Below are 13100 nucleotides of genomic sequence, written 5' to 3' on the forward strand. Positions count from 1 at the left end.
ATATGCACCAAGTGGGGCCCAGCCAGGCTGTGGCCATTGGTCGGGAGAGGGGAGGGGGCTGCTGGGATGGGGTCTCTTATCAGATCCAGTGACAGTGGGGGGGGGCAGTGAAGGGCTATCACTTCTGCTGCCCCTGCTGGGCCACAGCTGGAGCCCGGGGTTCCAGGGAGATAGGGGCCCGGGTCTGGGCAGGAGAGTTCACGTGTCAGCCCAGCCTGGCCTCCACGAGGCTCCGTGACTGTCCCTGACTTCCTGTCCTTGTGGTAGGAGGGGGATCTAGAGCCTGCCAGTCCCGGTCAGAAGCACTCTTAATTCTTCTCTTTGTGGAAGCTTCTCTGCCTCTACCTTATGAGTGTCAGTTGCCACATGAGGAAACTGTGGCACACAGAGGCAAAGTGTGACCCAGTGACACAGGGTGAATCACAGCCTTGGCTTTAGACCTCCTCCACCTCTGCTATGCAGCCCCTCCTCACCTGGATGATGTTCTGTCCGAGGGTCTCCCTCAGCAGCCCAGTGGGGGACACTCCAGGCTTGGCATCCAGGTGGGGAAGGGTCCAGGGAGGCCTGGCAGGGGCTAAAATTGTCACAGCACGGCTGGGGCCATGCAGGCCTGAAATTCTACCCACCACAGTCTCTGCCCAGCCTGTACGAGAGCCCCTCCTGCTCTATTTATTTATTTCTCTTTATTCCCTGTTCCCCCATAGGGCAACCATTCCCATGTGCTTAATATATCCCTTTCTGTCAGTATGTGTTCTTGCAAAGGGTGCATTTTTAATTTAAATAAATTATATCTTGGTTAAAATTTTTAAATTTTATAATAAACATTTCCTCATAAACACATCTTTTTTGAAATATGGGATTTTTTAAAAAGGGAAAACAACAGGATATACTTCATGATAATGTTGTTTAAACAGAAGGAAAGGCTGGATAGGACTGCTCCAGACTGTCACCAATGATCTCTAAGTGATGAGGCTGCAGGTTATTCTTGTCTGTTTTCACCTGTGTTTGCTCTGGGTGAGCACGTGTTACTAAAATCACTAAGTGCCAGGATGAGGGAGCAGAGTTGTGGGCTGCTCCAGACCCTGCCTGGTCTCTGCATCTGAGCTGGAGTCTGGGGCCTCATGGTAGGGGGGCTTCCAGACCAACCCCAGAACCTGGGTCTGGGTCTGGAGGGGGACCCTTCCTGGTGTCCACGGCTGAGAACCAGCCAAGCTTCCCTGTGGCTCCTCACCTCCCAGCCACCTGCCAGGCTGCCTCAGAGGAAGCTCCAGATGTGGTGACCTTGTTCCTGCACTGAGCCCAAATGTTTTCAGCATGGATCAGATTTTCCCCAGCCTGGCCAACATTCAGTGTGATGACTTTTATTTGTCTGTGGTGGTGTGCGCAGTAGCACCTGTCTCTCTTTGCTGCTGAGGTTGGATTAGAATTCATTGTGTTTATGTCGAGTCTAATTTGTTCAGTTTCACTGGCCACTGGTTGAATGAACCCAGGATGTATTTTGTAATTTAGAGATACACGCACGCACATGCACACATGCACACACACAATTTCCACAGCTGTGGGCTTTTTTTTTTTTTTTTTGTCCTTTTTGAGACCGGCCGCACCGCGCTCAGCCAGTGAGCGCTGTGAGCGCACTGGTCTTCCCTATATAGGATCCGAACCCCGCGGCGGGAGCGCTGCTGTACTCCCAGCGCTGCACTCTCCCGAGTGCGCCACGGGCTCGGCCCAGCTGTGGGCTTTTCTATCTATGTTTTCTTTAATACGTATTTTGTGCAAGTGTTTAAATTTTTTTGAATTTTAATTTTAAAATTAAGCTCATTGTTAATTGCAATAGCAAACCTGGTGAAAGATATAAGTACACCATAGTAAGCAAAAATTCCCTTCTTGTCTCTGCACCTCCAGAGATAAGCCAGCCCTTCACCATTGCGTAGGGCTCTTCAGCATGTCAGGGGTGTGTGTGAGAGGACACAAGCTCTGCCTGAGCCCTCGAGTTATTCTCCTTTCCAGGAGCCTGAGGCCGCCAGGGTCCTCACCTCCAGCTCCAGAGGAAATTCATTAGCACCGTCTCCTCAAAGTCTTCCTAAAAGCCACCCTTCCTGTTCAGAAAAAGGGTACTGGAGAATGAAAACCACTTACACCTCACCAGCATCACTAACATTTTGGTGTTTTCTTTGCGTTAGCTGAATTACCTTGAGAATACGACTTCATATACTGATCCTTCTCACTTACTGCACCAGTCTCTCGGTTCAGCAAGCATGTACTCATCACAGTGACGCCAAGTGGGGATGCAGCTCTGCAAGACTCAGTGGTTGGTTGGATCCTCAGCCTGTGGGGGTCCCCCATAGTAAACATAGCTCTAATTTTTTTCTTTTACAAACAGGTCCGTGATGAATATCAGTGCTTGGGATTATTTCCTTAAGGACTGATTTCTAGAAGAGGAATTGCTGAATCAAATGGTATTAACTTTTTAAAAAGGTTTTTGAAGCATTGCCAATTACTTTTCAAGATGATTGCATGGATGTATAGTTGCAAAATTAGCCATTTGATGCTCACTCTGGGAATCTTCCAGGCCCTGGGGGCTGTTGTTGCCGACTTGGACTTCATTCGAAGTTTAGCAGAAACTATTTCCATGCCTGTTCCATGCCTGTGTCTGTGCTGTGAGCCATCCTGCTATAGGGAATGGCATGGGAGCCTGAGGAGTGATACCCCTTGTTCTTCAGGCTACAAGGGGCTCCCATGTGTGTGGCATGGCTCCATGGAATTTTTTGTTTGTTCACCTTTGGTTGCTTGACAAGGCTTTCCAGAATTAAACAGCCTAACCTTTTGGCTTAGTATGGCTTTGGGAAATTCCCTGGAGTCTCTCAAAGGACTTGTTAAAATACATCAAAATTAACTGGTTTATTAAAGGGCATTGTCAGTACTAAAGGTGTTTTTGATGCATGTTCCCGGTATGGGTTGGCTCAATTTAATTGTTATTACTCTTTTTTGTTAGTGATGTGTGCATGGACCCATTGTGGCTGACGTCATGCTTTTGTATGTTGTGGAATGAGTTATTACGTTGGATTTCTATCCACATCCCCCAGGGAGGTGGTGGGTCTGAGTGCTGTGGTGTTTACAATTATTTGATCATTAACCAGTTTCAGATTTGTTTTCCCCATTCCCACAGTTTCACTTGACTTACCAAGAATATGTTTTTTCCCTAGTAATAATAAGAATGATATAGTGTGTTTTTGTTAGTTTAAGTAGGATAATTTAACTTTTCACTTTGTCCCCTGTGCTGTTCCTGGAGTCTATTGGCAGGAAAATAAATGGTATAAACATTGCGATTTTGATTATAAATTAAAATGATCAATATAGAGTATAAGCAATATTAAATTGTTAACCATAACTAATCAATGTTATTAAAATCAAGTATAGTAAGTATAAGTAAGATTAAAAAAGGGTTAAATTGTAAGTTAAGAAGGTTAAGAATTATAGTTTAAACTAAAAGTCTGACGCTCTTTAATGCCAAGCATGCTGCTATTGTATAGTTTCCTGGCCACAAGTCACAGGCTTTGGGGTGAACTATTGATGCATGAGTAGATGTTTTTGTCACAGCATGAGTGCCTTGGAACGTTTTGACCTTTCTTTTTCAATAGAAACAAAATTAAAAAATGTTTTGATTAAAAGATAAATCAAGGGCTGGCCCGGTGGCACACTGGATAAGTGCGCCGCTTGGGAAGCGCGGCGGCGCTCCCGAGGTGGTCCGTCTCTTTCTTTCCTCGGCCGATGCCACACCAACTATTCAGGTCCAACGAATCCTGTAGAGCTGGTCTCCGGCATGTCTGGGCACAACAGACAATGGAACAGCTTTCCAGCCCCAGGCTGTGGAGGGGAGAGGACCCCACAGGAGACTACCATCCCTTATCTTGGAAATTCCTCCCAGGAGGGGGTCTCCAGCTGGAGTGGAGGGTGAGGAAGGGATTGGAGGGATTCGTAGGACCTTGGGGCTGTGGTGTGCCAGGCCTGAGGAGGGGTGGGCTGGGCTGTGGGGCAGGAGGATCGGCGTGCTGTGGTGGCAGCACCAGTAAATCAGCCTGGATTAAGACCTGGTCAGCCAGATCCCTTCCCTGAGCTCCTGCTTCCCAAGGGGGAGGTGGGACCTTGAATCTCCAGAGGTCCAGGAAGGGGCAGAGGCTGCAAAGGTTCACCAGGAGGCCTGAGGGCAGGAGATAAGAGCTCTCCCCCAGCCCCAGGCCAGGCCCACAGCACCCCCTCTTTCTGTGGGCAAGAGCTTTGGTCTCAGCAGGGTCTCTCCTCTCTCCAGCTGCAAGCCATCCCAAGCACATCTCCTAGCCTTGCCCAAGCAGTTGGCTCTGCCAGGAGTACCCTTTCCACCCCTTCTTTCTTCCTCTGGATAGTCTGTGTACTGCCCCCACCCACAAGCCTGTGATGAGTTATTTCCTTTTGACATGGGGTGTCCTGGCTTGGTTGCCTCTCTGTCAGCCCTCAGTCCACCGTGTGATGCTGCCTCCATATGTGTCCTGACCTCTCTCTTGAATGCAGGCTCGTAGATCCAGTGGAGTATCTGATGTCCTCACCTGTGTGACTCAAACAAATCATGTCCAAAACAGAGCTCCTGATCTTCCCCACGAAACCTGCCATTTCACCTGCCTTCCCCTGACCTCCCTACCTGCCGCCGTTCCTTCTGGCGCTCAGGCAGACAGCACAGTCGTCCTGGACCCCTCCTTTCTTCTACCCCTGAAACCCATCCTGGCTGCTTCTGTCCCATACAGAGGGAAAGCCGGCTGTGGCCTCCTGTCCTCCCTCCCTCTGGCCTCTCCCCCAGAATGTCCTTCCCCAATATTGTCACTCCCTCAAATGTCACCATGTTAATAAGCCCACATTGGCCACCACATTTAAAATTCCAATTCTCTCCACATCTGTCTAATCCCCCACCTGCCCCGTTATTCTTTTTTTTACAGAAAAGAATGTTTATGTTTATTGTCCACTAGAATGTAATCTCAGGAGTGCGGGGAATTTTGGTTTCCATTTTGTTTACTGGCCTATCCCAAGCACCTTAGACAAGACTGGCCACAGCAGGCTCCCCCCAAAGTACTTGTTAAATGAATCAGTGGTCCCTGTGCTCAACCCTGCAGAGCGCCCCCTGCATTCCCCCGAGCTGGTGGTCCTTTCTGCCTCCCTCAGACACTGAGCTCAGGGGCAGGAGCACCAGGAGGCGCTTGGTCAGCATCTGCCTGACCATGGACCAGGAGGCTGGCACTGTCTTCTTGGAGCTGACAACACACACCCATCTTCAGACCCTCCAGCATGAAAGGTGCTAATTCTTTGGAACGTGAAGAGTTCTCAGGATCAACTGGGCTGTCAGGAAACCAAGGCACTAGGGGGAGGAAAGGTTGGCCAAAATCACAAAGCCAATTGGAAGCAGGCCAGGGCCTCTAGAGAGAGTAACCCCGAGACCCAGGGATGTCATTGCTCAAGGCCAGTGGGATCCAGGGAGCAGACCCTCATCACCTGCCTCTCCCCTGTGCTGAGGCCAAAGGCTCAGGTGGCAGCTCCTGACTTGCAGCTCCAGGACAACCTGGCATGGGTAACCATGCCCTATACCCCACAACCATACTCCCAGGATGAGTCCTTCCTGGAGAAAGGGGGACCACCTGGGGCACTTCCCCTAGCCTAGCATCTTTCTGCAGCACTGAACCCCCAGACCCTATTGGTCAGGCAAGCAACAGGAGCAACCTCCATGGGCTTATGAAAGTGCCAGAAGGTCTGTCCATTCTTCATAGATGACTTTTGACCACCTGTCTCCCTGGCCAGCTCTAACAGCTGGGGACACAGCAGAGGACAATGGGGCGGAAGTAGCTCTCCAAAGCTGTGTTCCACGAGAGGCATGCAATGAGAAGGCACGTTGGCAAGGAGGGGACGGCAGCCCTACTGTCCAGGTCACTGCCAGGCCTGTCTTCTCCTGCTGAACATAGCGTTAGGACACTGACCCCAGACACAGCCACTCTGTGGCCCTGATGACGCAAGGCAGAAAAGGATCCCATCCAGACACGTAAGTTACCTGGCCCACACGAGTGGCTACTGCCACTTTACTGATCACAGCTCTCGCCTCATTTCACTCTTCTCACCTCTAGATAAGAATGATTAAGATACCCAGTCACGGGGTTACTTCATGGGCAGCATCTAATCCAGAGCAAAGTCCTGCTTCCTTGACTCTCCCCCAGATCACCTAACACAAGCCTACACTGCTCCCAATACCCCCTTAGTGAGACTCCTAGGGTTCCTCATGGTGGGTGGTCTCCTTCATTGCAGTGAGTCAACAAACTCACCTTTCTTTACTAGAGGTGTGGTCCAGGTGGGTCTCTGGCTGGATAGCATTGGCATTAGAAAGGAAAAAGCAGGAAATCGAGGTAGGCAGTGCTCAGAGGGGTTGCAGTTTTAGATAAGGGGAAGACCAGGGAAGACCTCACTGCGATGGTAAATTTGAGCAAGTATTTGAAGGAGTTGGGAGAATAAGCCATGGGGTGTTTGGGGGAAGAGTGTGTAGCAAGCAGAGGAATAGCAAGTACAGAGGCCCTGAGTGGGGTCACAGTGCAACTGCTCAGGAGACAGGAAAGAGGCCAGTGACTGGGCAGAGTGACTGAAGCTGGGGTGGGGGGGCTGAGGTCAGACCTTATAAAGAATAGTGCAGTGACCTCCTGCACTCCCGCCCCCTGCATGCAGCAACCGTCAGCATCCACCATATTTCTTGGTCGATGTATCCAGGGGTGTACCTGCCTGTGCTTTGTTTTCCCTTCTCATTGTGGAAGTGTGTGGTGGGCCTCATGAGACTCTCTCTGCACGTACTTCCACACTCATCTCCTGCAGTGTGGATGTTCTCCTACAAAAGAAAACAGAAGTCTGTTGTCAGTGTAAGTCACCAAACCAACAACATTCTTTCACATCAAATTTCCCCCATTCATCCCAAACTGTGGTTGTTTTTTTGGTTTCTGGCTGGTATGGGGGTCCAAACCCTTGACCTTGGTGTTAAAAGACCACGCTCTAACCAGCTGAGCCAGCCAATCCCCAAACTGTCTTTTAAGCTCCTTTGTTCAAATCAGGATTCAATCCGTGTCCATACAAAGCCTTTGACTGTCTCTTTATTTTCTTATTCCAGGAGCTCTGCCTCCCCTTCCACTTTTCCCCACATCAATGACCTTTTGAAGAGTCCAGGCCAGTTGCCTCATAGAAAGTTCCGTATTTTGGATTTGTCTTATTGTTTACTTGAAGTGTTATTTGGCTGGTTCATCGATTGGTGTGTATATAGATTGTTTCCACCTTTTGGCTATGTGACTAGGGTAGACTTTTCTCCAAAGAAGATACAAAAAATGGCACATGAAAGATACTCAACAACTTAGTCATTAGAGAAATGCGAATTAAAACCGTAATGAGATACCACTTCATATCCACTAGGATGGCCATAATAATAATATAAAAAAAGCAAAATAACAAGTGTTGGTGAGGATATGGAAAAATCAGAACCCTCATACACTGCTGGGGGCACTGTAAAATAGTGTAGCCTCTGTGGGAAACAGTCTGGTTAGTAAGTTAAACACTGACCAACTATATGACCCAGCAACTCCATCCCTAGGTATATACCCAAGCAAAATGAAAACAAATCCACACAAAAACTTGTGCAGGAATGCTCAAAGCAGCACTAGTTGCATAGCCAAAAGCTGGAAACAATCCATATACCCATCAATGGGAGACTGGATAACAAAATGTGGTTCATCCACACAGTGCAATGTTATTCACCCATAAAAAGGAATGAAGTACTGATTTATATTATAGCACAGGCGAGTCATAGAAGCCAGACGCAAGAGGCCACATATTGTACGATTCCGTTTATATACAATAGGCAAATCCAGAGAGATTGAAAGTAGATTAGTGGTTGCTAGGGGTTGGGGGGAGGAGAGAATGGAGAGTGGCCAGTAATGGGGATGGAGTTTCTGTGTGGGGTGACGAAAAAGTCCTGGAACAAGTTATAAGGGATGGTTGCACAACATTGTGAATGTGCCAAATGCCATTGAATTGTACACTTCAAAGTGGTTAAAATGGTAAATTTTATGTTATGTGTATATTTAGCCACCAGAAAAAAGAACGCATTGGCAAGCATCATAGCTGAGGCTGTGGAATCTACTTGCCTAGGGTCGGGGGGTACACGAGGTCAGGAGGCACAGGAGGCCATCAGGCACATGAGGTCCAGGGGCACATGAGGTCAGCAGGCAGAGTAGGTCCGGAGGCACAGGAGGTCAGGGGGCACAGGAGGTCAGGGAGCACGGGGTTGGGGGCACGGAGGTCAGCTGGCACTGGAGGTCAGTGGGCAAGGAGGTCAGGGGCACAGTGGTCAGGGAGCACACAAGATCAGGGGGCACAGGAGGTCTGGGGGCACACGAGATCTGGAGGCACACAAGGTCAGAGGACACACGAGGTCAGGGGGACATGGTCAGGTTGCCCATTCTTGCTGATGCTCGCTTTTCCCCTTTGGGACTAGCTAGTAATTTGAGAGTGATCATTTTGGTACCATGAAAGATCCTGTTCCCAGCAACTTACAGCCAGCGCTTTTAGCGATCGTTGATCGTCTTGCCTGAGTCAATTATTTAATCAAGGATCATAGAACTGAGGTTTTCTAATTTTCTGGTTTATTCTCTATTTATTATCTGGCATTCTTTTGTAAAGAGAATTTCCTTATCAGTTGGGGATGAATGAGAGTTGCTCTAAAAGGTAGGATTTATGCTTAATTATTTTCCTTTGATTATCAGTTTTTATAGTAACCTGTGAATGTGGCAATCTGTCACTACATTACTGGCAAGTAAGTTTCTTTCTCTTTTGAATAACACTATGAATTCATGGGTTTTCATTCTTTTAAAAATGTTTACATTTTTAAATTAATTTTTAAAATATTTTGCGACAACTGTAGCTGTTATCTTCTGATGCTAAAATTGCCTCACCTGTGACCACCAGGAGCCCCTCCATGCCGCCACCTCTGCCCTTTGACATACGCCGTTGTTTGGGGAGCACTCCCAGGCTCACCGCGACTTTCTCTGCCCAGCCCTGGAATCAGTCGCTGCTCCAAGGAAACCGGGAGTTTTGTTTTGCTGGTGGGTGGTGTCTAGAAACCAGGGTCCAGCTGCTGCCTGAGCCTCTTGCTCTTGGGTGTCTTTTCTTCCAGGGCCTTTTGTCAGTGGATAGAACTACGAAATATATACGTATATATATATACATATTTTTTTGTTTGTTTGTTTAATTTTTAATTTTTTATTATTTTTTTCTTTTTCTTTTTGAAATCTATTTTTTGAAACATGAGTTAACAATGATATTTCCAATTCCAATTTGATGTAGTTTTAAAATTCTATTGATTTTATATTTGCATCTCTTTTCACTTGCACTGAAAAATACTGGTTTCTAATGACAATATTTTTTACTTATTTGCTTTTTTCCTACAAAATACATAACATAGTCTCAAATTTACGATATCAACTGCTGGTGCTCACTACTGGTTGACATGAGTTGACCTGAGATGTTGATAACACACAAGGGAACTGGGCAAATAAATAAATATCCTGGGAAGGGAAGTGCACATGAAAAGAGAGAAGATGGGACTGAACCACGTGGTTGTGACAACTGTAGGAATCAAAATGTGTTAAAATCCTGATAAATAGAGCCAGGGAAGGCCGTGAGGGGAGAGTGCTCATGCAGGAACGCCTGACAACATCATCACAAAACAATTATCACGAAAGACTCTATAAAACCACAGCCTTGTGCAGAGGCCATTGCAACCTGAACAGAAAATATTCTACAAGGACATCTGCCCAGCAACTCTCTGTGCAACCTCAGACTGTCATCACCGTCTTACCCAAGGGTAATTATCCAAAACAATTATGTAATCCTCCATCTCTTTTCCTTTAAAACCCTTTGCCTTCCTTTACTTCCCTGAATACATGCATGGTTTACTATGGCATGTGTATTCCCATTGCAATGTTATATTCCCAGTAAACCCCATTATTCTTCTAGAGACCCCCTCTCTGTTATTTAGGTTGAGGTGATTTGGACTGCGATTGGGGATGTTGGTGTGGTCATGGTTTCTAATATATTTAGATAGATATAGAGTAGCTACAGGCATATGTGAGTATATACTTATTTGTGCGTGTGTGTGCACAACTACATCTCCCAGCTCTGTCCACCAAGACGGATGGGAAGCAGCGACACCCCTGCAGCAGCAAACACATCACCCAGCGCCCAGGTCTCATTTTCCAAATACCATCCTCTGCTAGGAGGAAACAGAACCACGTGGAGAAATGGCTGATCTCAGGCTGTGGCAGGGAGAGTACAAGGTGCCAGAAAGTAAGAATGATGGGGACATGTCAAAGGACACAGGAGCCAACGTGAAGGGGCTCCCACTGTCCAAATCTGGGACAATTTGGGTATCATAATAATGGTGGCAGTAGATCATAACCCACTGATAAAATGTGAATTAATGCATTTATACACTGTAAATAAATAGTGGAGAGGAAAAAGCTTTTCCTTACAGTAGAATGCCGACTAACAAACACAGAAGGAATGATGGAGGATCTCCATCCAGCAACCATCGCAGTAACAGCTGATGCAGACAAGCCCTGTCAGTAGATGCTCAGACCAGTGGGTAAAATCATATAAAGAGCAGAATATTTATACAGAGTACCACCCAGGAAAATAATGATTATTTATTTATTAATGAAAAAGCATGAAGTATTTATTACTTAACTTTTCAGTATAGAAACCTGGCAGATGCCCTCTCAACTAAGTGATAAAAATGAACATTTCCAGCAAAGGGCCACTCTGTGTCACGTGCCCTGGTGGGATGCAGCGAGGTGAGTATGGCACCACATCTGTGATGTTTCTGCCAAAAATGTATAACCCAAATCTCATCATAAGGAAACATCAGAGAAACCTATTCAGGGACATTCACTGGCCTGTGCTCTTCAGAATTATTTCAACCATGTAAGGAAGAGTGAAGAGGCAGGTTGTGGGAGACTCGTGCAGCGTTTAGTCCTGGACTGGTAAAGGACGTTACTGGGGAGAGGGATGACACGGGCATTCATGGATCTGAGTCAGTGTTAACCTGATCTTGGTGGCTGTTCTCTGGCTGTGCAGGCGAACGTCCCTGCTGAGTTAGGGGTATTTAGAGTACTGGTGTCTGCGTCCTCCTCGAATGGCTCAGAAAAAAAGAGCAAGTAAGGGCAAGAGAGAGAGAAGGCAAATGTGGCAGAACGTTAACAACCGGGGAATCTGGATGGAGGATGTTGAAGAGTTTTGTCTTATTAGTATTTTATTTAACAGTTTTACTGAGATACAATTCACATATCATACAAGTTACCCACTTAATGCATGCATTTTACTGATTTTTAGTATGTTCACAGAATTGAGCAACCATCACCATAAATGATTGTAGAATGTTTTCATCACCCCCCCCAAATCCCCCTACCCACTAGCATCACCCCTATTTCTCCATCTTTGTCTTATTATTGCAGCTTTTTTGGATAGTTAGAAAATATTTCAAAATAAAGGTTATGAAGTTACAACATCTATGTGATTACGAAAAACAAACTACTGGGTGAATGTTAGGATTCTTTGCAGTCCTTTCAGTTGTGGCCAAGGTGCTGTGTTCAGAAATCACTTGGAACAATTCTTTTTTCTCATGACTATATTACTACATTCTTAGACAGGTTTATTTACTTAAGTTGGTTTTTAACTGTGGGGTTTTCATTGTCTGCTCTTTTTAATTTTATTTATTTTATTTTATTTTATTTTTTTTAAAGATGACCGGTAAGGGGATCTTAACCCTTGACTTGGTGTTGTCAGCACCATGCTCACCCATTGAGCTAACTGGCCATCCCTATATGGGATCTGAACCCGTGGCCTTGGTGTTATCAGCACCGCACTCTCCCGAGTGAGCCACGGGCTGGCCCTAATTTTATTTTTGATGATATAAAAGATGTGCGTGTTTCAAAGGTCAAAACTTCAAAATGGACGAGTCTGCTGCCTGGACCTCGTCCAACCATGCAGTCCCTGGCGGTTCTATCTGTGGCCACCACAGTGGCCCCATCTCTGAAGAACGCAGCCCTCCTAGGTCCAGGGGTATTGAAGGCAACAGGGATCTTTCACACAGGACAGCCAAGTTGTACCCCTCTACCACCTCTTCCTGAATATGGAGGAAAAGTTCTGGACTGATCTCTGAGGAATTCTTCCAGTTCTTTTATCCTAAAACCAGTGTAACAGAACCCTACATGCTCGGAACTGAGCTTATTTTGTATTGTCTATCCAAAAAATATATGTGATTACCCCAAAGACCTTCTCTGCCATATCAACAGTGAGATTACTTGTCTATGTAACTAAAAAATATGGTGCTTCTATTGAAGAATTTACTGATAAACTCAGTCAGCAAAAAATTGCCCAACTAGAAGAAGCAAAGCAGGCTTCCATCAATGTATCCAGGATGAGACTGATTTGGAGAAGTCACAGCAGTCACTGGTTCAGAAGTGCTATTATCTTTTTGACGTCCAAAGGACTAACATTGCTATGGCCTTGGAGGCTACTTACCAGGACAGGCTACACAGTATACAAACAGGTAAAGAATCAGCTGGACTGTCATGTCTCTGTGCAGAATATGATGTGCCAGAAGAGCACGTGGTAAACTGGGTGGAGAGGCGCGTGGTGCCGAGCATCTCTGCACAGTGGGAAAAGGAGATGATTGCCAAGCGCACTTGCAGATCTAAAGCTGCTCTCCCAGAAGGCTCAAGCACAGTCACTTACATAAAGGTATCCATCCCAACTGAGACCGCTGGAAGCAGTTGATGACTAAATGGAATCTAGTCTATGTGATAAAATCTTTCTGTATTGTTGTCAACTGCAGTTAGTTACCATTTCTAAGAATGAAAGGTTTCAGTTTCATATAGTGAGAAGCCCAAGTCTAGTGGCCACTCAGGTGTTCTTGACCTTCGTTCTCTGCATTCGGAGGTGTTCCATGACCACTTTTTTTTTTTTTTTTTTCTTTTTTCCGTGTCCGGCAATGGATCGCA

At 46.3% G+C, this 13100-nt stretch overlaps 1 pseudogene; it reads left to right on the forward strand.

Annotated features, from left to right (window-relative positions):
* The first annotated feature begins 12081 nt into the window (after positions 1-12081).
* LOC103602853 lies at positions 12082-12838 on the forward strand (annotated as a pseudogene).
* The last annotated feature ends 262 nt before the right edge of the window (positions 12839-13100 follow it).

Source organism: Galeopterus variegatus, unplaced genomic scaffold, assembly GCF_000696425.1.
Source record: "Galeopterus variegatus unplaced genomic scaffold, G_variegatus-3.0.2 Scaffold4331, whole genome shotgun sequence".
Classification (NCBI taxonomy): domain Eukaryota; kingdom Metazoa; phylum Chordata; class Mammalia; order Dermoptera; family Cynocephalidae; genus Galeopterus; species Galeopterus variegatus.